The sequence below is a fragment of the Globicephala melas genome, chromosome 9 (genome assembly GCF_963455315.2).
Source record: "Globicephala melas chromosome 9, mGloMel1.2, whole genome shotgun sequence".
NCBI classification, from domain to species: Eukaryota; Metazoa; Chordata; class Mammalia; order Artiodactyla; family Delphinidae; genus Globicephala; species Globicephala melas.
The window spans coordinates 101,507,434-101,535,391 of NC_083322.1; the positions used below are offsets into that span (position 1 = coordinate 101,507,434).

Genomic DNA, 27,958 nt, shown 5'->3' on the forward strand with positions numbered 1-27,958 from the left:
TGAGCAGGAACTGTATCTATTCTTATCCATTATTTAGTGACACAATCATTTCTTAATATCAGTTTGTACTCCTGGAAGTTAATTTATGTATTGGGTTATGACTCAATGCTACATTATTTTTTTAGTTCAAATTATTTCAACTATGGTCGCTACTGGGAACAAACTGGAGCTGACTCTTGTGTCCTGGTGTAACACACTCCCATCAATGTGGGGCTTTGCTTTCTGTTTTGAGCACATCTTCATTTTCTAGTCTACAGGATGCTCCAATCTCATTTTGCATATTCTCTGCCCCAGCCTTAGAGTCAGCCACTTTTCCAAGAAGCTCTGGTTCCTTGTACTGGAAAATGGAATTAGAAACTATGGCTTAGGTGCTGGGTGTGATTGAGGCTTCCAAGGTGTCATTGCTTCTATCCCCTCCACCTTGAGGAAGCAAGGAAATATATGTGTGTATGTTAACCTAAGTGTATACACAAATCTATAAATATTGCTGTATGTAACCATCTGTATCTACATGAAGCTAAGCCTCAGTTGACACTGATGTCTTCAATTCTAATCCATTACCACATAGATTATTCTAGCCTCCTCCCCTTACTTCTCTGTAACTTTCCACTCTAACAGTGAGAATTCCGACCCCAGACATCCACCATCTATTTATCTGATCATTCAATTCCACTATGTAAAGTGGTTTCAGAATTGTTAACTCATACCTTTGTGGGAAACAACTTTATCCACTGGACTACAGTGCTTACACACAGTTCCTTTTGTCTTTAGTCTTACAGACACTACTCACTTCCAAAGTTACTTAGGTCCACATCTCCCTTCCCTCGCCCTTCAATGAGGTTTTGTCATACCTTTCTAATTCAGTTAAATTGTTTTGTCACATTCTGAATTCCATCCTGAGATTCCTCATCCTCCTAAATGCTTTTTAAAATAATGTGCACATATTAAGCTTTACTCTTTGTGCTATGAAGTTTGATGGCTTTTGACAAATGCACAGTGTCATTATCCACCAATGAAGTATGATACAGAATGCTTTCTTTACCAAAAAAAAAAAAAAAAAAATCCTGTGCACTTCACTATTCAACCACTTCCCTGCCCTGGGTCCATAGCAACCACCGGTTTATTTGCTGTTACGATAATTTGCCTTTTCCAAAAGTGTTAAAAATGGAATCATACCATAATTAACTTTTTCAGGTTGATTTATTTCACTTAACAATGTGCTTTTGTAATTTGTCCATGCCTTTGTGTGGCTTGCCAGCTCACTTCTCTTTTATTGCTGAGTAACCTCTCACTATGTCCATGTATCACACTTTGTTTATCCCTTCACCTGTAGGGAGACACCTTTGTTACTTCTAGCTTTTGCAGATTGTGAATTAAGCTATTATAAACACTCACATTTTTTTTAAACACTCACATTTGGGTTTTGGTGTGGGCATATATTTTTAAATTAATTGTGTAAATGTCTGGGGATGCAGTTACCAGATTGCAGGGTAAGGCTATATTTAGTGTTGTAAGCAAACACCAAACTGTTTTCCAAAGTGACCGTACCATTGCATTCAAGCCAGCAATGAATTAGAATTCCTGTCACCCACATTGGTATTTCAGGGGTTGCCTCACCTATTTTAGTCATTTAAATAGATATGTAGTGATATTTCAGGGATTTCCTAATAAGAAATGATGTGGAGCATCTTTTCATATATACTACCTCTGCATCTTCTTTGTTGAGGTGCATATTCAGATCTTTTGCCCATGTTTCAGTCGGGTTGTTTGATTTCTTACTGTTGAGGTTTAAGGTATGGTTTGGACACATGACCTATACCAGTATGTGGGGTTTTTTGTTTGTTTTTTGTATTTTTCTCTTTTTTTGGCCACACCGTGTGGCATGTGGTCTCTTAGTTCCCTGACCAGGAATCAAACCGTCACCCTTGCAGTGGAAGTGTGGAGTCTAAACCACTGGACCACCAGGGAAGTCCTTGTGTTAAATAGTTTCTTCCATATATTTATTCTTATAGCTCTTTGTATATGGAATCTACCACTTGCCCACCTGGGAAGGAAGCCCACTTCAAGGTCAGAGCATTTGTTAAATATCTTGGCGGAGGGGAGGGGAGGCAGCCAGTGAGAGGAAATCAGCAGGTGCTCGGTGTACTTTCTTTTTAAGCATTGGGTTTATTACACACATTTCTCCCCAGATTTCTTGTAGGAGAAGAGAGAGAGAGCAAAAATGTTGAATAAGACCCAAAGGAGCCAATCTTAGCATCTAAATAAACACACAACACAGTGGGTGTATCCCCAACCCAAAAGCTGCAAGAGGAAGGACAGGGCTCAGGAAAGCTTCACTGCATGACCTTTGAATGGAGCCAGCCAAGGGCTTAGGCTTCAAGAGGCCATTGTCTGTGTGACAGTGGGGCAAGTTTCCCACCACTTCCAGTCTGCAGCCTGCACCACATGAGGTCTGGGCGGAAAGCCAGTGCACCTGCATGTGACAAGCCTTCTGACTCTAAGCGGGCCCCTATGTCCTCTGAATTATTTAAATACAACCTCGCTCTCTATCACTTAAGTTTTATCACAACTTTTGAGGTTGGGCAGCTTCTGTCAAGATGAATAGCTGTTAGTAGGATGTAGAAAAAGGCTTGCTTCCTGAAAGACAGAGTGTGTCTTTCCTGGATTTACTATTATGCTGAGTCATTTTCCCCTGCTCTGGGTAACCCAAATGTCACACTTGTCACCTAATATCTAGAAAAATCTCAGCTTGATCCATATTTTATGATTTGTTAAAGCTGAAGGACCTCCTCACTACCCAGGAGCCTCATCTCTTAGGTCTTGTTTCCTGAGCCAAGGTTCAGGTATGGAAACTAGGCCCCTTTCCTTGATTTTATTAAATGGAAAAAGAAACAAGCAATACATAGCACCATAAACAGCCATGCTAAGCACTTGAGAAAGTAACATTTTTGTTGAAAGTTTCAGAACTCGGTGTGAACTTACACAGCAGCAAGAGAATGATCTTAGATATCACACTCCCCTCCATTTACAGCCCTTCCAACCACCAGAACGCAGAGCTTTTCCTGGTGGTGCCAGCCCAGGTCCAACCCCACTGATCTCTTAGCGTGTTGCAGGCTTCTCTTGCCCGTTTCTCTTATCTCTGATTTTTTTTTTTTACTTCTCCGTCTTGTCCTCTCCAGTTGGTTCACCACCTCCACACCAATACTTCACCTTCTGTTATGCAAGAGAAATTATCTTAACACCTTCAGGACCACACTGCCTTATCTAAATCCCTCGAAGCACTCAGCAGAACAAAAATACCATTTAGCCATCATGTCAGAAACATAAAGAACCAGCAGAAACCCTGAGGTCACCTCTAACTGGCTACTTGAACAGGAGACTTCATCCTCGAGAGGCATTTATGACTTTAAATATGTTTTCCTCCACTACACCTGTGTTTGTTGTGGCAGCTTGAAATGAGCTGAGACACTGCTCCCTTCTCTCTGCATCTCTGTCCCCTGATAGAAGATTATGAAGGAGCTTTGGAGCTTTGTGAAGCCTGGGTACGAAGGATGCTCTCAGTTCCTGCACACAAGACACTGGGTCAGGCCCTGATGTCTTGCCATTAATTTTCCTGTGAATTTATGGTTGTTGGGAAACTCAAGCACTTACTTCCCAGGAAAATACATCCTTTACCTGTATTGAATCTCAAATTGTTTCAAAGGGTTGCCGTTCCATGAATAAAAGCTTATCTGCTTATAATTATCCAAAAATGCCTCAGAAATTTGGTTACTGATGAAAACCTTCTGTGTTTTCCAAACATCTCTTAAGGTTTATATATATGTGGGTTATCTATCTATCACTTATCGATCTATGGGTTTTACATGTATAAACATATATATATATATATACACAAATATTATATATATATATGTCTAAATATTTTATGCATACATATATGGGTAATTTTTATGGCAGTCCTGAAGAAAGGAATGTAATCCTGTGAGCTGAAACAGCTTTTTATTAAAAAAGGAGGAATAGGAAGTTTAAGCAACTATGTATAATAATAGAAGTTTGAGCAACTGTGTATTATAATAATGTAAATAGTAATTCTGCAAAATAATAATCATATAAATGAGAAAGCCATCATACTCATTCTAAGATATTCATTTATGGATGACTTTAAACAGTGTTATGAAATTTTAAAAAATATATTTCCCAATTGAAATTACCATCTAATTTTCAGAATGAAATTTGTACATAAACTCTGTATAAATATGTCACATGAAAATTCAAAGCAAAAAATGCTTTCTAACATCTGCTGTCACACTTGTTATGGAAATCATAATTCAGAGATGCTGTTACCAGAGAATGTTCCCAAATAGGTAAATAACATAAGCTTCCAGGATGACAAACTTTTGCCAGAGACTCTATTTAAGTATATGAATCCATTATTAACCTCCATTAGTGAAAAACATCTGTGTCCAGCTGCTCAGAGACCATCTTCATTCTGTGCTATGCTTATCCTGCACAGTCACTGAACCTCAGAGATTCCCTGGGAATAAACAGTCTATGAGTTCAATCTCACCTTTCTTTGTTACTCTGCTCAGAGGTGGCAGTTATTGTAAATGTTTTCATACTTACTGTGCCATTAGATTTTAAATGTGGAAAAGCAAAAGTAAATCTAAACTATCTTTAAGAAGACATAATTAAAGTTTACAATCCTTTAAAATCTTAAGTTTGACAGAAGGGCCAGAGTTTGTAAATAGAAACATCAGGAACAACTTAATACTAGTGAAATGCTGCATAGAAAAACTAGCACAATTACAGTGCAGCACAAGAGACATTCATGTGGGGAAAAAAACAGAAATTGGTACAACAAACATTAAAACTTCCCTGAAGTAGAGAAGATAAAAGCACAATGTCCCCAGTTAGCAAACTTTATAAGGACCCATTCGTTGAGCACCTCCAGTGACTGTGAAGGTCATCACTGTAGGATGTGCAGCAACAGGAATGGGAAGGGCTATTTCATAGTTTAGGCTCTGATGCTGGAGCCTGGATTCTGGCTGCACATCCTGACACTCACTAGCTTTCAACCTTGAGTGAGTTCTGTGACTCTGCTGAGCCACCTTACATCCTAACCTGTGTATGGGGTATAACAACCCCATCACTTGAGTTTGGATGATGATTGAATAATATGCTGTATACAAAATAATTGGCACAATACCTGACCACTGATAGTGCATGAGTGATAAAACACCATTATTATTTTATTGGAAATGTAATAGTCTGTACTTGCAATTAATATAAAAATGCCCCAAGCAAGTAAGACACAGAACTTAAAAAAAAGAAAATCTAAAACAAATGGAACCTAGTCAAACTTAAAAGCTTTTGCACAGCAAATGAAACCATCAACAAAATGAAGAGCCAACCTATGAAGTGGGAGAAAATATTTGCCAAAAATGGGACCAACAAGGGCTTAATATGAAAATATGCAAACAACTCATACAACTCAATAAAAAAAAAAAAAAAACAACCCAATCAAAAAATGGGCAGAAGACCTAAATAGACATTTCTTCAAAGAAGACATACAGATGGTCAGCAGGCATATGAAAAGATACTTAACATTGCTAATTATTAGAGAAATGCTAATCAAATCCACAAAGAGATATCACCTCACACTGGTCAAAATGGCCAATATCAAAAAATCTATAAATGATAAATACTGGAGAGGGTGTGGAGAAAACTACACACCCTATATTGTTGGTAGGAGTGTAAATTGGAGCATCCACTATGGAGAACAGTATGGAGGTTCCTTTAAAAAACTAAAAATAGAGTTACCATATGATTCAGCAACCCCATTTCTGAGCATATATCCAGAAAAGAGAAATTTCTAATTTGAAAATATTCATGCCTCTCAATGCTCATAACAGCACTATTTACAAGAGCCAAGACATGGAAGCAACCTAAATGCCCATCTACAGATGAATGGATGAAGAAGATGTGGTACATATATAAAATAGAATATTACTCAGCCACAAGAAGAATGAAATAATGACATTTGCACAAACATGGATGAACCTAGAGATTACCATACTAAGTGAAGTAAGTTAGAAAAAGACAAGTATTATATGATATCACTTATATGTGAAATCTAAAAAAATAATACTAATGAATCTGTATACAAAACAGACTCACAGACATAGAAAACAAACTTATGGTTACCAAAGGGGAAATGGGGGAGAGGGATAAATTAGGAGTATGAGATTAAGAGATACAAACTACTATAAATAAAATAGGTAAGCAGCAAGATTTATTCTAAAGCAGAGGGAACTATATTCAATAATTTCTAATAACATATAATGGAAAATAATCATATATATATATATATATGTAACTGAATCACTTTGTTGTATACCTAAAACTAACACAATATAGTAAATCAACTATACTTCAATAATAATAAAAAAAAATTCTAGTCATAGAGGGCAGACAGCAGAAGCAAGAAGAACTACAATCCTGCAGCCTGTGGAACAAAACCCACATTCACAGAAAGATAGACAAGATGAGAAGCAGAGGGCTATGTACCAGATGAAGGAACAAGATAAAACCACAGAAAAACAACTAAATGAAGTGGAGATAGGAAAACTTCCAGAAAAAGAAAAATGATAGAGAAGATAATCCAGGACTTTGGAAAAAGAATGGAGGCAAAGATGGAGAAGATGCAAGAAATGTTTAACAAAGACCTAGAAGAATAAAAGAACAAACAAACAGAGATGAACAACACAATAATTGAAATGAAAACTACACTAGAAGGAATCAATAGCAGAATAACTGAGGCAGAAGAATGGATAAGTGACCTGGAAGACAGAATGGTAGAATTCACTGCTGCAGAGCAGAATAAATAAAAAAAATGAAAAGAAATGAAGACAGCCTAAGAGACCTCTGGGACAACATTAAATGCATCAACATTCACATTATAGGGGTGCCAGAAGGAGAAGAGAGAGAAAAAGGACCCAAGAAAATATTTGAAGAGATTATAGTCAAAAATTCTCTGACATGAGAATGGAAACAGTCACCCAAGTCCAGGAAATGCAGAGAGTCCCATATAGGATAAACCCAAGGAGAACACACCAAGACACATAGTAATAAAATTGGCAAAAATTAAAGACAAAGAAAAATTATTGAAAGCAACAAGGGAAAAGTGACAAATAACATACAAAGGAACTCCCACAAGGTTAAAAGCTGATTTCTCAGCAGAAACTCTACAGGTCAGAAGGGAGTGGCATGATATACTTAAAGTGATGAAAGGGAAGAACCTACAACGAAGATTACACTAACCAGCAAGGATATCATTCAGATTTGATGGAGAAATCAAAAGCTTTACAGACAAGCAAAAGCTAAGAGAATTCAGCCTCATCAAACCAGCTCTACAACAAATGTTAAAGGAACTTCTCTAAGTCAGAAACACAAGAGGAGAAAAGGACTTACAAAAACAAACCCAAAACAATTAAGAAAACAGTAATAGGAACATATATATCGATAATTACCTGAAAGGTGAATGGCTTAAATGCTCCAACCAAAAGACACAGGCTTGCTGAATGGATACAAAACAGCATACATATATATGCTGTCTTCAAGAGACCCACTTCAGATCTAGGGACACATTCAGACTGAAAGTGAGGGAATGGAAAAAGATATTCCATGAAAATTGAAATCAAAAGAAAGCTGGAGTAGCAATAGGCATATCAGACAAAATAGACTTTAAAATAAAGAATGTTACAAGAGACAAGGAAGGACACTACATAATGATCAAGGGATCCATCCAAAAAGAAGATGTAACAATTATAAATATATATGCACCCAACATAGCAGCACCTCAATACATAAGGCAACTGCTAACAGCTATAAAAGAGTAAATAGACAGTAACACAATAATAGTGGGGGACTTTAACACCTCAATTACACCAATGGACAGATTATCCAAACAGAAAATTAATAAGGAAACACAAGCTTTAAATGACACAATAGAACGGATATATTTAATTGATATTTATAGGACATTCCATCCAAAAACAGCAGATTACACTTTCTTCGCAAGTGTGCACAGAACATTCGCCAGGATAGATCACATCTAGGGTCACAAATCAAGCCTCAGTAAATTTAAGAAAATTGAAATCATATCAAGCATCTTTCTGACAACAATGTTATGAGATTAGATATCAATTAGAGGGGAAAAATGTAAAAAACACAAACACATGGAGGCTAAACAATACGTTACTAAATAACCAAGAGATCACTGAAGAAATCAAAGAAGTCAAAAAGTACCTAGAGACAAATTACAATGAAAACACAATGATTCAAAACCTATGGGATGCAGCAAAAGCAGTTCTAAGAGGGAAGTATATAGCTATACAAGACTACCTCAAGAAACAAGAAACATCTCAAATAAACAATCAAACATTACACCTAAAGGAACTAGAGAAAGAAGAACAAAGAAAACCCAAAGTTAGCAGAAGGAAAGAAATCATAAAGATCAGAGCAGAAATAAATGAAATAGAAACAAAGAAAACAATAGCAGAGATCAATAAAACTAAAAGCTGGTTCTTTAGGAAGATAAACAAAATTGATAAACAGCCAGACTCATCAAGAAAAAGAAGGAGTGGACTCAAATCAATAAAATTAGAGAAGTTACAACAGACACTGCAGAAATGCAAAGCATCCTAAGAGACTACTAAAAGCAAGTCTATGACAATAAAATGGACAACCTGGAAGAAATGGACAAATACTTAGAAAGGTATAAACTTCCAAGACTGAACCAGGAAGAAATAGAAAATATGAACAGACCAATCACAAGTAATGAAATTGAAACTGTCATTAAAATTTTTCCAACAACAAAAGTCCAGGACCAGATTGCTTCACAGGTGAATTCTATCTAACATCTAGAGAACAGTTAACAACCATCCTTCTCAAACTCTTCCAAAAAATTGCAGAGGAAGGAACACTCCCAAACTCATTCTATGAGGCCACAATCACCCTGATAAAAAAAACAGAAAAAAATATTACAAAGAAAGAAAATTACAGACCAATATCACTGATGAATATAGATGCAAATGTCCTCAACAAGATACTAGGACACAGAATCCAACAACACATTAAAAGGATCATACACCATAATCAAGTGGGATTTATCCCAGGGATGCAAGGATTCTTCAATATACGCAAATCAATCCATGTGATACACCCTATTAACAAATTGAAGAATAAAAACCATATTATCATCTCAATAGATGCAGGAAAAGCTTTTGAAAAAATTCAACACCGATTTATGATTAAAAAAACCCCAGAAAGTGGGCACAGAGGGAACCTACCTCAACATAATAAAGGCCATATATGACAAACCCACAGCAAGCATCATCCTCAATGGTGAAAAACTGAAAGCACCTAATCTAAGATCAGGAACAAGACAAGGATGTCCACTCTCACCACTATTATTCAACGTAGTTTTGGAAGTCTTAGCCATGGCAATCAGAGAAGAAAAAGAAATAAAAGGAATAAAAATTGGAGAAAAAGAAGTAAAACTGTCACTGTTTGCAGATAATATGGTACAGCACATAGAGAATCCTAAAGATGCCACCAGAAAACTACTAGAGCTAATCAATGAATCTGGTAAATTTGCAGGATACAAAATTAGTGCACAGATATCTCTTGCATTACTATACACTAATGATGAAAAATCTGAAAGAGAAATTAAGGAAACACTCCCGTTTACCATTGCAACAATAAGAATAGAATACCTAGGAATAAACCTACCTAGGGAGACAAAAGACCTGTTTGCAGAAAACTAGAAGACACTGATGAAAGAAATTAAAGACGATACAAACAGATGGAGAGATATACCATGTTCTTGGATTGGAAGAATAAATATTGTGAAAATGACTATACTATCCAAAACAATCTACAGATTCAATGGAATCTCTATCAAATTACCGATGGCATTTTTTACAGAACTAGAATGAAAAATCTTAAAATCTGTATGGAGACACAAAAGCCTGAATAGCCAAAGTGGTCTTGAGAGAAAAAAATAGAGCTGGAGGAATCAGACTCCCTGACCTCAGACTACACTACAAAGCTACAGTAATCAAGACAATATGTACTGACACAAAACCAGAAATATAGATCAATGGAACAGGATAGAAAGTCCAGAGATAAACCCACACACCTATGGTCAATTAATCTATGACAAAGGAGGCAAGGATATACAATGGAGGAAAGTCAGTCTCTTTACCGTCAGGTAGATAGCTAGTGGGAAGCAGCCGCATAGCACAGGGAGATCAGCTCGGTGCTTTGTGACCACCTGGAGGGGTGGGATAGGGAGGGTGGGAGGGAGGGAGACACAAGAGGGAAGAGATATGGGAGCATATGTGTATGTATAACTGATTCACTTTGTTATAAAGCAGAAATTAACACACCATTGTAAAGCAATTATACTCCAATAAATATGTAAAAAAAAAATAAGTGGTTCTGGGAAAACTGGACAGCTACATGTAAAAGAATGAAATTAGAACACTCCCTAACTCCATACACAAAAATAAACTCAAATGGATTAGAGACCTAACTGTAAGACTGGACACTATTAAACTCTTAGAGGAAATCATAGGAAGAACACTCTTTGACATAAATCACAGCAAGATCTTTTTTGATCCACCTCCTAAAGGAAATAAAAACAAAAATAAACAAATGGGACCTAATGAAACTTAAAAGCTTTTGTAAATAAAGGTAACTACAAACAAGATGAAAAGACAGCCCTAAGAATGGGAAAAAATATTTGCAAATTAATCAACAGACAAAGGATTAATTTCCAAAGTATTATATGCAGCTCAATATTAAAAAAAACAAACAACTCAATAAAAAAAATAAGCAGAAGACCTAAATAGACATTTCTCCAAAAAGGACATACAGATGGCAAAGAAGCAAATGAAAATCTCCTCAACATCACTAATTATTAGAGAAATGCAAATCAAAACTACAGTGAGGTATCATCTCACACCAGTTAGAATGAGCATCATCAGAAAATCTACAAACAATAAATGCTGGAGAGGGTGTGGAGAAAAGGGAACCCTCTTGCACTGTTGGTGGGAATGTAAATTGATACAGCCACTATCAAGAACAGTATGACGATTCCTTAAAAAACTAAAAATAGAATTACCATATGACCCAACAATCCCACTACTGACCATATACCTAGAGAAAACTGTAATTCAAGATGACACATGCACCCCAATATTCATTGCAGCACTATTTACAATAGCCAGGTCATGGAAGCAACCTAAATGCCCATTGACAGACAAATGGATAAAGAAGATGTGGTACATATATACAACGGAATATTATTCAACCATAAAAAGGAACTAAATTGAGTCATTTGTAGAGACGTGGATGCATCTAGAGACTGTCATACTGAGTGAAGTAAGTCAGAAAGAGAAAAAACAAATATGACATATTAATGCATATATGTGGAACCTAGAAAAATGGTACAGATGAACCAGTTTGCAGGGCAGAAATTGAGACATTGATGTAGAGAACAAACGTATGGACACCAAAGGAGGAAAGCAGTGGCTGGTGGGGGTGGGGGTGTGATGAATTGGGAGATTGGGGTTGGCATGTGTACAGTGATGTGTATAAAATGGATGACATAAGAACCTGTTGTATAAAAAAATAAATAAAATTAAATTTAAAAAAAAAGAAACAGCCTATGCAAGAGGGACACTTTGACCCTCCTTTCTATCTCCCCAAAAAAACTCCAAAAACAAACAAACACAAAAATCTAGTCATTGGTTAATGTTGTTTTTGCCACTAATCAAGGGCTCTTTTATTCATTCATAGGTGTTTACTGAGGGACTGAGGGCCCCCCCCTGTGCCAGGACACACCAGTGACCAGAACTGAATTTACCCCCAAACAAGAAACCTTACGAGGTGGAACATAGAAAGGAAAAGCAGACCTAGTATAAAAGTTCACCGAACTGAGCAGGCCTCAAAGAAAGCAGTTTCTTTTCACAACCTCAGTCTCATGACTAAACACCACTCACAGCATGAATAATAAGAGATTGCAGAAGGAACAGACACAATGTTGCAACAAGGCAGCATTTCAAATATTCATATTTTTGAATGAAACAGTATAATTTATTTGTGTTTAACTTCATTTATATAGAAAATATATTTATTATATTTTGTATGTTATATATATGCATATATGATTCTCAGGTCAATTTTGGTTTAAGCCAAAATTCCCCCTCTAAAAACATTTGCTAATGACATACTCTCCCTACAAAAGAGTGGATCATACTGAAGGACTTTCCACTGATATGAAAATAGGGCTCTCAGATTACATCCTAAGAAAGAAGACTCACTAGATTTCAAAAGTTATTCACACCTTTGTGTAAATTCAGTTGTATAAAGAGGGTACATTGCAGACTGTTTTTTAAAACACTTTATTGAGCTAGGCTGTACTTATCTAATGTACACAGCTTAATGAGTTTTGAGATAAGTATTCACATGTAGAAATATCACCACATTCTATGTCATAAACATACCTAACACCTCCAAAAATTTCCTCCTTCCTTCCTTATATATTATTATTTTTTATAATAAGAATATTTAACATAAAATCTACCCTTTCAGGAAAATTTTAAGTAAACAATACGATATTGTTAACTACACTCTCCATGCTGCACAGTAGATCTCTAGGATTTATTAATCTTATATAATTGAAATTTTGCAAGATTTGGCTAATTAATCCCCATTCTCCCCTCCCAGCCCCCAGAAACCACCATTCTACTCTCTGCCTTTTTAGAGTTGAATTATTTTAGACTCCTCATGTAAGTGGAATCATGTCCTTCTGTGTGGGACGTATTTCATTCAGCACACTGTCCTCCAAGTTTGTCCATGTTTCCACAAATGGAAGAATTTCCTTCTTTTTTAAGGTTGTATAATATTCTGCTGTACGTATATTCTACATTTACTTTGTCCATTCATCCATAGGTGGACACTTAGATTGTTTCCATATATTGGTTATTATGAATAATGCTGCAATGAACCTGATCTGCCTTCAAGCTCCTGATTTCAATTTCTTTGACTATATACCCAGAAGCAGGATGGCTGGATTATATGGTACATCTATTTTTAATATTTTTAGTAACCTGCATACTATTTACCGTAGTAGATGTACCAGTTTACATTCCCAACTTTGCAGAGTTTTTCTGTAGAAGAGATTCCATGAGCTTGTCAGCAGGTACTATATGTTGGGCAGGAAATGTGGCCATTTTTAGCAGTGTTGTTAAGCCACAGGGGCCAACAGATAAAACATGATTCCATTTTTATATGTTTTAAGTAAAGCTTTATTTAAAATTATAGTAAAAATGATGTCCAAAAGGAATATCTGCTTATTAACCAGTGTGTATGTGGGACAATTTGCAGAAACAATTTTAAATTCAAGTGCCATAAAAAAAGAAAGCTAAAGTATGAATATTCTCATCCTCCTGATATGACTTTTTTATATCATGAAAATAAAGTTCTTATCTTTAGCAACAATTGAAAAGTAGGAAGTGGTCCAGTGGTGACTAATGATAATGTCTTTATTTTTTAAAGAGTAGAGTAAAATGTGGATAGAAAACATAGGAAAAATAAACAAAGGTTGTCATGCATTGAATTTCTTTCAAATATTCATTTCATGACAATCCACTGATACAGTCATAATATTTGAATATTTCCTGTTTTAATTTTATGAAAATTTAATGTTCAACTAATTAATGCTTTTGTTTATTTAAAGAAATGGAACCATGTTTTATATGCAGTTGATTTATTATACAGAAACAAAAGTTTTTTACTAGCTATCTTTTTAAAAAGAAGTTACAGCTACCATTTTGGGTTCTCTCAATTTGATTACATCTCTTTCTTTTCGTTGGTTTTGAAAGATTATTTTTATTTAAAGTATAAAGATTTGATAAATCTTGCTTCTCTAATGAAATATTTAATGCAGGTATATTACTAATAGCTATTTAATTAACTGTACATGAGTCCTGAAATGATACATGCTGCAAAATTTGTAGAACCCAGGAAAAACTCAGACTATATTCAGTATTTGAAAACATCAAAAATTCAGGACATCAGTAAAAGTGTTTACTTTATCATGACAAATAGGTATGTCACATCATATCATAACCTTAGAGGGTTGATGGCTACAAAGAAATATATCATTTATATCCCCATTCTATTCGACTTGACATTTGGGAAGTGACAAATATATTTTTCATGTGAAAACTATGATGGCAAAGATTTTCCATCATAAAACAAGTGTGAAGTTGACATTGTTATTTCTTTTGAAAGGACCAAAATCATCTATTCACCTGGATCCAGCAAATGTTAAGATACAAACACAAAAGGCACAAAAGCCACTGACAAATTGTTGGGCTGTGATTTCCCACTTGATTACACAGAATGAAGTGGGGATGGGTGCCATTGTAGCTTAGGAAGCATAACTATAAGAGGAGTGCCAACTAACACACAGGCAAAACACTCACTTCTCAGGAATAACCTAGGAGAAAACCAAACAAACTTTGGACCAGCTTTTAAGTGTCCACCAGAGCATCCAGGAGGCACATTCAGTCTGGACCTCGGCCACACCCGGGCTCTCTTCCCTTGCCTGATGTTGATTCCAGCTCATCTTTATATATTTGGTTGCTGACTCTGTCATCTGCTATCCAAGTCCTGTATGTTACTGAGACTTTCAATCAGACCTTTTCTAAAGGACTTTCAATCAAATAGGTCACCAAGCAGAAACAACAAACAAAACGTACAGAAGCTAGGACACAGGAGGCAAAGACAGAAAGAGTCACCCAGATGGATCAAATCATGACTTGGTGATTTTGACTCAGGAAATCTCTCAAGTTCCTGTAAAAAGGACCATGTATGCTATTTCCAATGGGCTTGATATACCACAGTGGATCAAGGTTTTTAGTGAACTTTTATTTTTAAGAGTAGCATTTACTTTGTTTGATAACTCCAAATTTCATAAATGTACATTGTAGATAAATTGTATACAGTAAATGTACCAAATACTAAATAAAAGTTAACCAAAATCCTGCCACCATGAAAATGTCTTAATAATTTTGATCTATTTACATGCACACAGAATAAGGTTTGAATTCACTCTCAGAACATCAATGTGCAGAAATATAGAATATGATTTTGCAACTAAGTTCAACTGTAAGAGGGAAGAACAAATCTGATTCCATATTGGCTCTGTTTCTTTTACCTTAACGCTTGTATTCTATTGCTTTTGCTTCCAGTTAAGAATGTTGCCTATAGCCTGAAATACACAGGATAGCCCATTCTCAAGGCTCTGACTTTTAAGGGACAACACGTTTCCATTCACATAGAGCCAAAAAAGTTGTGGAACAGAGAATAAAGTTTACAGAAACATGGTGTCTTGACCTACCTAGACAGCTGCAAGAACAAAGGATTCCAACACCAAGAACTTTGTAATGATCAACCACACCCCTCCCTCACCTGGACTTTGAAAATGTTTTGCTGAAACCCTTTAGAGAGTTTGGGGTTTTGGGGGGCTATGAGCCACCCATTCTCCTTGAGTGACCCTGCAATAAATTCTCTGCTCCAAACTCCAACGTTTCAGTAGTGTTTGGCCTCACTGTGTGTCGGGCACATGAACTTACGTTCAGTAGCACAGCTTTCTCGTGAGCTCCTATACCTTCTCGATAGAGTAAATTACTAATTTTCTTGAAGTTACCTTTGTCATTTCCAAATTACATCTTAGTCTTGTCCTGGTAAAATTGGCCTCTTTCGAAGAATCAGTCAGTTTTTCAGGGTTCCTTTTCCTTCTTTCTTCTTTCCCTTGCCCCTGAGTCCTGGTATATCCCAGGGAGGCTCACATGAGATCTTGTCCTGAGAGAAGCAACAGGGTGGAAGGCTCACACTCCTGAATGCTGGAGCACAGGTGTGTTGTCTCACACGTTGTCACTCTTGCAGACAATGGTAGGAGCTACAAAAATCAGAATTGGGGATGAGAAACAGCTCGGAAGACAGAAGGAAAAGAAGGGAGGATGAGTTAAGCCTGGCCACGTATGACTCTGCTTCACCTGAGGAGCAGGTATGGATTTTGTCTCTGTTTCTTGGATAGAAAACACTGGCCCAGAGAGGTGTCACCAATGAGTGAACTACTTAAGCTCTCGAGGACACCAAAGGCCTCATAAACATCCAGTGTCCCATGGACATGGCTCCTCTTGGTTTTACTGCCATTCCCCTGCTCCACACTCTTATCTAAACCTGTTGGCGTGTCTCATGGATTGATGCTTACTGAGTATCTACATTTACTATCAAACGTATACACTTAACACGTTTTATACTTTTCACCTACACCATTGTTTGACTTGTCTTTGGTGGCACAGTTGAACTTTCACAACTTGTTCAGTGAACACACCTGATGTTTGGCTCCTTAGCTAAATGTGTCTCTAACACTAGCTCATAGATATTTTCCTGACACTTGTAATGTTTAAAATATGTTCCAATATTTTTAACCTGTTTTCAGAAAAGTACCAGCAGTCCTCTTCAGAGTTACAATTTATGGTAAATAAATCTGAAGATTTTGACAGTTTCGTTGACTCTTCTCCATAGAGCACAGGAGAAAACAGTGCTCTTTCTACAGATGCTGAGACAACTGGTGAGCTCAGGGAAAAAAATCTGCCAAACAGAAGATTTGCAATTCAACTGCTTTTCTTATCGAAATGTGTAAATATTTCAGCCCAAATGCTTTTAGGATGTTTTCAATTTGTCTTTTTCAGAGACTCTATCTTCATAAACGTTATTACACAACAAAATTCATCAAATACCTTATCAATTTGTCCTGCTTTTGAAGGTTTCCTCAATTTTTGCAAAATCATAGATCCTTTTAACTTCATTCTAATTGGCTATAGAATGCAATTTGTTGAATTAAAGATTGACATTTCTTCAGAAGATTCTTCCTTATGGTTGAGGCATTTCAAAGTAATTCTTGTATATCACCTGCTTTATTGTTACTTTGTTTAGTTCCTCCCTGCATTTTTTTGAAGCTAATTGTTGTCTTTCTCTTTGCAGAGTTTGTTTCCAATGTTCCCTTTTTTCTTTTTTTTTTAAGTTAAGTCATGTATTTTTAAAACCAAACCACTAGGAAAATATATCACAGTCTTGAAACAGCAAGCAGACAGGCTATATTATCATTTCAAGTAATAAGTTGGTAAAAACACAAGGTCCTTAATAAAACGATAAGGTGCCAGAACTGGGGCAAGAACAACGCATGTCCCAAAAGTAGTATTTGGTAACGGAGGGCTGTCCCGTGTTTTGCTCTAAAGGAGTCACAGCTTGCCCGAGTTGCTTACTTTTTCTCCTTTGACCTTCGTGTTGCCAAGGGATCGTTTCAACAGAGCTCTGTTATCACAGGGGGCAAAGTAAGCAATACTGGGTTTAGGCTTTCACTCTATTTTGTTTTATGAAAACCAGATTTTTCCAAAGCCAGTACTTCATAACTCTCTTAATTAAGCAGCTAACAATTCCTCTTTCACTGTTCATTCTTGAATACTGGCATATAGCACAATCAAAATCCCCTTTCCCTTCAAGGGTGAGTGTCACTGCAAGATTGTCTTGTCACTCGCTGACTCTGCTGCAGACAGCCTCAGGGCTCATCATGGCTGCCAGTCAGAGGGGAGGTTTGCTTCCCCTGCCAGTGTGATAGCGCTTCTTATATTGTTGCAGGGTCTCCAGGCTGAAGGATGTCATGTGTGAGAATTTTAAGAAATGCGCATCCACGTCCTGACGGCCAGAACTGAACATCCGCAAGGACCCTTTCAGAGTTTTTATCGAAACTACCTCCCCCGACTCTACATCTTAAAGTAGCTTCATGCCCTTGTATATAAAACAAAACCACGCAAAACAAAGCCCCAGAAACCCCCTTTCCCCTTCTAAATTAGTGACCTCATGGATTTTGTTTTACTTCCACTTTGTGGGAAACGTTGTAGTGATCCTTCTGGTAAACAGGAGGTTGGCAACCAACAGAAACACCTCTCCTCACACTCCACCAGCTCATAAGCAGGTCAGATGAACCTGCCAGCCTGTTGGTATCTGTGGACTAAGAGAATCTGGTACCTTGGAGGGCTGTGGTTTGGTACAAGGGAGACTCCCTGTTGCCAGGATATGCACTTGCCACGTGAAATTCAGGATCACAAAAACTCTCCTGTGCCATCTCTGACCCCAATTTTAGCACCAGGTTTTTTCACTTTCTAGGTTTCAAACACAAAGGAACCAGTGTCCAGAGGCAAGTGATATAGGCCTTAAACTTGCTGCCATCCTTAATTTCCTCATTCATAAACTTTCCTTAGAAAACCCAAATCCCCATTTCTCTTTTTAAATAGAGTCCTGCCTTCAGCCCCGATGGCCAATAGCAGACATCTATTTCCCAATGGATGAGAGAGACTCCTTCATCTTCTTGGTCATGGTTGGGATGAGGTTCATGTGGTCATCCACACACGTGGTCACACAACTCTCCAGCTGCCGCTTCACCTGAAACTCTTTACTCCCCGCATCAATTGAATCTTTGGCTTTGTCGTTGCAGTGCATAGTGCACCGGGCCAGGCGGTCCTGGAACTTCTCCAACTCGCTGGTCACCAGGGCCTGGGCTTGAGCCAGAGGTGCATGGCAGTGCTCAGTGCACTGGTGCACTTGGTGCATGGATGCCTGGCTGTCCTCACAACAGCCGGCGCTGCACTAGAACATGAGGCCTTGCATCTTCCGGATGTTCTCTCTCCAGACTCTTCACCATAGAGTCCACCGCCGCTTGCACCCGGAGCTGCTGCAGCTCCGCCATGGCGACACGGCGCTGCTCCGTGCCGCACCGGCACCCACATGGACTCCCGGGCACGAGCCCCCCCTTTTTTCTAAAGCTGAAAATATATGGGGCTTCTGTCACCACATAGTTTATCTTTTTCCAACAGAAAATGGTAATATGTAACAAATATAATATGGTATGTAACCAAACTTTAGAAGGCTCTTTTATTCAACTTACAATTGTATCACTTAATATAATTGTAGACACTTAGGTTGACTTTAAAAAGAATTCTTCAAAAGTCACATCTTTCTAATTGATTTGTTGATAGGCAGCAAAGAAAGTGTATTCTGCCATGCTGACATACACACATACATTTATAGAAATAGATATTATACTATCTATTTATCTAAGATCTTTGTTATATTTATTTGGTAGTTGGGTATTTAAGTTACAATAAACGTGTGTATACATGTGTATGAGTACGTATATAATATTTATAATAACCACATAAAATCTACAGTTTTATCTTTTATCAGTTGAATAGTGTAGCTGGTTTGAACATAATATGAATTGTATTTTTATAACAACCAATCCAAGTGCATTTCTGCTCCAGAGGTTTCTTAATATAATAAGAACACTGTTTTTTTCATCCATGATGCTGTGAATCACCAAAATCTGTATCTGGATTTGTTTGCCACAGAAAAAAAAAAATTTTTTTTTTAATATTGAACTTTTCATCTGATTTGACAATACCATTTGTGATACTATTTCACTTTTAAGAAAATAAATCCAAAAGCTTTCTTTTGATTCCATAAATTGCCTGGAAAAAATCAAAAATGTAGTAGAATTTATTGATTCTTTATTTGAAACAACTGGTAACACTGATATAAAAGTTATCATTTAAGTCTTTGCAATGTTTTTCTAATAACGGGAGCTACATGGTAACAGACTTTTTTTTCTTCTTCTTACATACACAAGAAAACTTAAAATGAAAATCAGCAAAATTAATCTGGAAGAAGATTGCACAAGTTAGGTCATAACTGGCCATTTACTATGGGGCTGGTGGGGGTAGCTGTGCCAAGTTAGGTGTCAGGTCTCCCCTCTGCTGGAGGCTGAGCTCAGTTTGCTTTACCAGAAAGTCCCCTGCGTGCTCTTCTTAAGAGAGAAATGTTAGCTCCACTGGGTCCGGAAAGGGCCGGAGAAGGAAGAAGGGTCACCACCGCTCACTTTTTGGATTTCACATAGTGTCAAAAAGACCACTCTGCTGGTCACAGTGTTATCTCACACACCATCAACCAGATGGTAACATGATGAAATATGGAACAACAAAAGTAAACCATGATTTATGGTCACTCTAGTTTTAATGGACATGAGTGGACCTTGTATCTGGGATCCCACGTGAAGCTGCCATCTTGGAGTGAGCCATGCCCTCGGTGAGCGTTGAACTGTAAATACAAATAATAATAGTAATAGTAATCCCACAAAGAGAGGCATGAGGGGAACGTGTCCATCTTGGAGTGTGTGTGTGTGTGTGTGTGTGTGTGTGTGTGTGTGGTGTGTGTGTGTGTGTGTGTGTACACACAATCCATTCAAAGCCATACTGCAAGTCATCTCTCATGTGAGTTTGGAGCCTGAATCATGATTCTTGCATGGTCTTATACAAGCAAACAGACAACCCCCAAAACAAACAAAATAAGTCATTTAATGTATAATAGTTCCAATGTGACTGACAGAAGAAATTCCTCAAACGTAAAAAGGATCCAGAATATGAATTCACATTTCAAATCAAAGAATTACAAAGAAGGTAGTAAAAGTCAGCAAAATCAGGCTTTTTTAATGACCACAGATTCTGGAATTATGAGGTACAGAATAGAAAATAGATACTTAATATGTTTCTAGAAATAAAAGAGGAAATGAAAACCATTAGTAATAAGAGATGATAAAAATGTCTGGAAGAATTGAAAATCACCAGACAAAATGCATAGAAATGGAAAATGTGAAAATCAATAAGATATTCTAAATGAACTTGTTTAACAGCAGAATATGTACATTTAAAGAGAAAATCAATGGACCAGGAGGTAGATTTACCAAGATAAAGTATGCAGAGCATAGCACAGAGAGACAAGGAGATGAATCAAAGAAGGTAGAATACAAAAAATTTAACATCTCACTTAGGAGATTTCCTGCAGAGGAGATTATAGGGGTTGAAGGGAATGGCAAAGAAATAATGACTGACATTTTTCTAGAAGTAAATATGGAGAAATTCACTTTTCATGATACTGAACATACTATAAATTGTATTTTTAAAACTTGGTATAGTTGCAGGGGTATACAAATAGACCATGAAACAAAATACAAAACTCTGAAATAGATTCATGCTTGCTTGTATGAAAACTTGACATATGATTGAGGGGGTTTTTCAGATCTGTGGGGAATGGATAGACCACACTAGAATGATGTGACAATTATTATCCATACAATTATGGAGAAATCACCCAGATCATGTGATAACAATTACTTAACTGTCTTGAAAAAAGAAGAATCTGGATCCATGGCTAACAAAATGCCTAAAAATATATTCTAATGAATAAAAGCAACAAAGATAGTCATACTTATTATGAATTTAACTACTATTATGAGAAGACAGGGAAACATATAAAGCATCATATAAAATATACCAAGGGAGCTCACCTGAGGCGGGTGAGGTGCAAATGTCACCTAAAGTAAGATTGCAAGGTTGATAGACTTTAAGGGATCATGGAAGGTGCAGTGGTAGTGTTTCAGGAAGAAGAACCAGGAAGTGCAGAGCTCTAAGTGGGAAAAGCACAATATACACGGATCATAACAGAGTTCCCCAATGGTTAACTTGCATTTCTTTGATTTCTAATACTTTTCATATGCTTATGAGTCATTTATATTTCTTTTCTGATACTAATATATGTCCTTGTAATCCTGCTCATTTTCTTATACTTAAAGCATAAGACAAACATTTAATATAACTGTCAAATTTTAGAAAAAATGGGTTTTCTTGAGAGTTCAGTGTTCACCTCTAGAGATATCAGGACACTGGTGGCGTCACTCATATCTCCAAAAGGGGAGGATCTGTAAGAGAAGATGGGTTCCCGAAACTCAAACAGGTCACCGGGAGGGGATGGTCACCAAATTAATAAAACAAGTCAGCTTGAAATGGTATATATGTGAGGTATATATGTGAGGGTCAGAATGTTGTTCAGAGGTAGAACAAGGTAAAACATGGTGAATTTGTTCAAATGTTAGTTTTACCAATGTGTTAGCTATTATTCTCTCCCTATTATTCTGAAGTGCTTGTTTTGGTGACATAAGTGCATTATGTAAAAGAAGATTCAGTGTTGTATGATCAGAGTTGAATTTCACTATTAACTCTGCCCTTGTGTCCTCTGCAATCTCAGTGGCACACCTGTTCAGGGCATGACGTTCAGATGTCCTGTGTGTGCTCCAGGACAGACCCCATGGTAAGCAGTCGGAAAGCAATGCTTGTACAGTCCTCAGCTGGAGTTTGACCTCTCCTGGTAAAGAGAAGATTCTCAATATATTTATGGTAAATGAATTAGTATTAGATGGATTTAAATCATAATACCAATAGATCATACATTTCTTAGGAAAGACTAAGTTGAGTAAGAGATTATGTATGTTCATAAAATGATGTATATGTGTGTGTGTGTGTGTGTTTGTGTGTAGAGAGAGAAACAGAGAGACAGTCATATTTAAAATAAATACATAAAACTCACATATAATCTTCCAGCCAACAAGAGCATGTAGAACAGAAAGGAGAGCTTTACTCCCAGATCTGATGTGGCATAAGTAAACCCAGGTATGCCAATATTTATGCACTAGCTCATTTATTTGTTAGATGTTGATGTAAGATTGTGAGGAATACACCTGGAATAGTTTTGAGTTTTTATTTATATTGACATGACACTAACATGGTGACTTATTCACAAGGTTATTATGGAAATTTAAAATGACAAATGCTCTGGCCTTTAATAATCTCTTAATATATAGTAGCTGTGATGATCTCTTATTCCTTACTACATGCCACAAATATCTCTCAAATTTCCCCAGCCTCTGAGAAAATGTACCATTCCACATAAGCTTGGGGGGGTGATCCCAAGCCTCACTTCCTGGCCATGTCCTCTGCCCAAGAATCTCCTTCAAAAAACTATAGACCCAATATTTGTTTCATCTTTAAGTTAATATGTTGAATCCTAATGCCCGATGTGATGATATTTGGAGGTGGACATTTGGGGTGATTAGGTCATAAGAGTGAAGCCCCAAGAATGGGATCAGTGCCCTTATAAGACACCCCAGAGAGTTCTCTCACCCGTTCTGCCATGTGAGGACACAGTGAACCAGTAAGTAGGTCCATCAAACCTTCTCATGCCTTGATCTTGGACACCTCAGCATCCAGAACTGTAAGAAATAAAATTCTGTGGTTTATAAACCACCCAGTGCATGGTATTTTGTTATAGCAGCCTGAAAGGACCAAGACACCATTCAAAATGTATAGAACGAATGATAAAAGTAGAATTTTACCATATTTTTCAAAATTTCTAATCTGTACTACTGCACATACATATAAAAACAGTCCATGAAAACAACTAATAAATATCAATCTAAGAAAGAAACAGAAAAATTTATCTGAGCCAACCTGAGGATTCTATCCCAGGAGACAATCCTTCAGAAAGCTCTGAGGACTGTTCCACTCATTAGAGGTCAAAGCACAGTTATATACATTTTGGACAAAGGGTTATACATCAAATGATGTAATGACAGTTTATATAATCCAGATCTGCATGTGGAAAGTGAGTCCTGGGTCATCATGACCCCTGACAGGATTAAGGAGGAAGGCTATCTCCTAAGGGGTTGTGACCCTTGATGAGACTAAGAAGGAAGGTTATCTCCCAAGGAGGTCTGGTTAATGCAGATGCACAACCCACATTAAAGGGGAGAGAGGAAGTCCAATCAGGCAGAGAAAATTTTTATGTTTAAAATTTTCATGTTTTTCCATAAAATACGAATATTATTTCATCAAAACTAGTATGTTTACACTTTCTTAGATTTATAGCTTTATAGACTGATCTGAATCCTTGTTTGGTAGTCTATGTTGTCATCAGTAGGTACATTTTTGACTAATCTAATACTAAAGTTCTATCAGTTCCAAAAAAACCCTCAACCACAGCATTAAAGGAAATACAAGTATCTATCATGTGCTTTTCAAAAAAATCTTTTTATAACATGAAGTGGATTGGGGTAGTTGTTGTTATCATACACCCAGAACGACTGAAAAATCAGAGGCTCTAAAGAAAGAAATCCATGCCTTCCATGAGATCACTCAACTAATATATTTTGTGCTCCTACATCCAGTGCTAAATTTGCTTGTAAATAATTCAGACTTTTAAAGAATGTTTGTACAAATGTAAAGTTGCAGAACCAAGTCTTAATCATGCATTCACGCTATCTGCCCTTGATTGGTGGGGTAAAAAGCGGGGAGAGAACACAAACATTTCAGAAATGGAACTTAGAGAATTAGTTTAGTACCATTATTTGAATAATTAGATACCCTGCCAGCACTGTGTTGATCGATGAGCAAATGTGGCCTAGACAGCTCCTGGGTGAATCAATAAAAACTCTTTTTTTTAAGGAAGCAATACAAAGTCACTGCAGTCGGCCAAGCAGAGGAATCAGTAGCATCATTCCAGGAAGGTTAGAGCTGCCGGCTCAGAACCCTTCACCAGCAGGAGCACCAAGGAGAACAAGGCTGCCCCTTCAGGCAGCATGACTCTCCCCGTTCAGGCCCAGCCCTTTCTGCACACAGCTGGAGTTGACCATGATGGTGCATTTTCCAGACATGTGCTGGAGGCCACCTCATCAACCCAGGAGAGCCTCATCCGTGGTGGGTGTAGCCAGGGCACAACCTCAACGTTGGAGTAAGGAGCACAGAACAGCCAAGTCTGCACCACCTGCTCCAAAGCACTGCTGAACTCAGGTGAGAAGCAGAACAATGGCTGGAGGTTCAGACATCATGGACCCTTGGACCAGCTGCGGTTTCTTTGTTTTTGCTTCTCAGTGCAATTCTCTTCAAGGGAATGATACATTCTAATGTGCTCATTTAAAAAATTCCCTTTACTTGGTATTTATAGCTTCTAATACACTGCCTCTGTAAGTGGTGGCACACAAACAAATTTTACCTCATTTGCCTGTTAATTGACTAGAAGGGTCATCAGTTAAGACATAAGCCATTTCTTGTTCATAACTCCACATTGTACCTGGAAGCACTTGGAAATACCGAGGTCTGCCAGTCAAAACATTTTCAAATGGAAACTCATAAATCATGTATCTTGTCACATTCTGAAGACCTTATTTGCAGAATCAGCAGTGCTTCCTGAAAAAGTATTACAAAGCCACAGTTTGCCACATTCATCCAAGTTAGTTTATCGAGTCTGTTATTGGCAGTAATGTGTTACTGATTACTAGCTACAGCAATCCTGATACCAACCCCAAACTTACTTTCCCTCCTGTCTTCCCTTTGTCTATATAAGTACCTCAACATCATAGAATTATGCTATTCTTTTAAAATATTTAATACCGTACCCAATCTTTACCATAGAAAAGCACTTATTTTTGTAAAACAAGTGTTCTGAGACTAAGAACTCCTGACACACAAAATTTATCTTTGAGTCTTAAGAAAAATGTAGGTGACCTAGTTGCTTATTGAACATATTATCTCACAAAATATTTCAAGATGCCTGTATGAATTATTTCAAACAACTCAATACATTTTCAAGGTAGCCAGAATTGACTGTCAATCTTTGATTTTATATTAAATGTAGAAAGCCCGAATAATGATTGTTTGTCTTAATATATTGTTCAAATGATTAAAAATTGGGAATAATGAGCCTCTTGTATAATCATGCCTTTTTCTAAATTGTAGGAGAATGTTTTCCTTTCATGCCCAATGCAAATTTATTGACATTTGTAAATAAGAAATGAATTATTTAAATTATTTAAAAATTATAAGAATTTCAGAGATCTCTTCTTAGTAGCATGTAAAATAGTCCTTGTTGTATTTAGGTGTAAGTGCAGTTATTTTCCCCATTAGCAGATCAGAAAGCAATCCATACCTCAGTGGGATAAACACACACCATGAGTTAGCAGACTGTGGTTTATAGCAGTGATCAGTAGGACAGCAGGACATTTAATACAATGCCTCAAAGCATCAGCCACAAAGCAGTTAGCATGTCGCAGCTTGCACAGGGAGGAGATATACTCAGGTAGCTGATGAAATATACCTGGCCCAGAAAAATAACAAAAGAGTAACAAGCACATATGTCAAGGGACTGCTTCTGGTAACTATCCAAGGTCACTAGGTGAGCACTATCAGTAGTGTTGACACATGGCCCCCATCCTTATCCCCAAGTACCAGAGAGTATGATGGCAGGAATACAATCCTGACCCCCTTACGAACACCTAGCAAAGAATAGTTCTTTAAGTTTAATAGAAAGCATATAGTCATTAGGTGCCATGCATTCAAAGTTAAGATTGTATAAGTCTTAGGAACAACTTGGCTATTTGGGGGAGCATTTATTCTTTGCCTTAATTCACCAGGCCATGAAGATTAGAAATGGGGTGTCCCTGCTATCTTAGATTCCAGAGTTTCTGTAGCATCTACTGCCTGATGTTTGTGGCTGAATTGAAATCAAAGTGAGTGCCTTAACGACCACACCACTAAAACTCTGGGGTTGTTCAGATTATGATACGTCACCTAAAGGCGAGAATACTGCCCCTCCCATCCCTGGGGACAGCTATATACCTCTTTCTTTGACATAATTTCTTGATCATTTTCTGTTTTTAAGATTCTGGTAGGCTGTTGGCAGAGTCTTATTTGTTTTTTTTCCCCAGCAAACAAACTTCTCATGTGGAAGAACCCAATTCCTCCTAGCAGCTTTATTTTCTAACTTTTCTATAAAAATGTAGAGAATTCTCCGAATTTTCAAGGAAAATATTAATGGGGTAAATGTATTGCTTCATGTGAATTTGAATAATGTGTTATTCACTTTAAACTATTACTATATCAAACTTTTACTGAATTCTTCTTTTATTCATACTTGGAAAATAACATAAAGGCAGACTTAATGAGTGTGGGGTTCTGAAAAGAGGATTATATTGATAATGACATTCAACTTCTTAAATTTGTGTAGGCAGAGTTCATGAACACTGCATATTCAGACACCAAAATTGTTTAGAATAAAGTTTTGCACATGTGAAAATGTCAGCCTCTGTCAACAATAAAACTAAGCAAGTGTTCTTTTCATTCATTCATTCAGTGCTTACTGAACATCAGATATAAGACAGGTACTCTGATCTGGTGAAAAGCAGTGGATAGAATATAATAATTCCTTCTTCCAGGGACTTTACAGTCACATGGGAAATAGGTTTTACAGTAGTTAATAGTTATTGTGTGCATGCTTTGTGCCAAGCACAGTTTTTAACATTGTATAAGTTACTAACTCACTTAATTCTCACAACAGCAATATGAGATGAGGACCATTTTATCACTGATTCTCAGTGAAGAAAAACAAATATACAGAGCAGATATGTAACCTGTCCAAACTAATGAGTGATGGAGCACAGCTTTCCATCCAGGCAGCCTGACTTCTGAGCCTGACTGCCAACCCATTGCTCTCTAGTGCCTGTTCTTTAAAAAAAAAAACTGCTCACCTACCTGTAGGGTTCCCCTGATGTTTGGTAATGGGAGCTTTATCTGCTGAAGTGTATGAATGGTGTTACATTCTGTCTGTTGCAGGTTTTAATGGCACATAAGTGGTTACAGATATGAACAGAGGGAAGAATTGGAAACTATTTATTTTATTTTATTTTTAGCCAACAGGGTATGTGTGTTTGATGTGTTGATTGCAATGCTAGGGCAAACTTCATGGTAGGAAGTTAGCAAGATCTATGATGCTGTTCATAAGAGTTGCAACCTTGTAAGTGCCAATCAAGCTTTGTACTCAGCATGGCTAGAAGCTACTGGCTAAAGAATATGGTCTTGACCTCTACCATCAAAAAGCA

General features: G+C 37.2%; 1 pseudogene; it reads right to left on the minus strand.

The window, feature by feature from the left end:
• Positions 1-17,815: 17,815 nt before the first annotated feature.
• On the minus strand, positions 17,816-18,889 carry LOC115861022 (protein FAM136A pseudogene; annotated as a pseudogene).
• Positions 18,890-27,958: the final 9,069 nt, after the last annotated feature.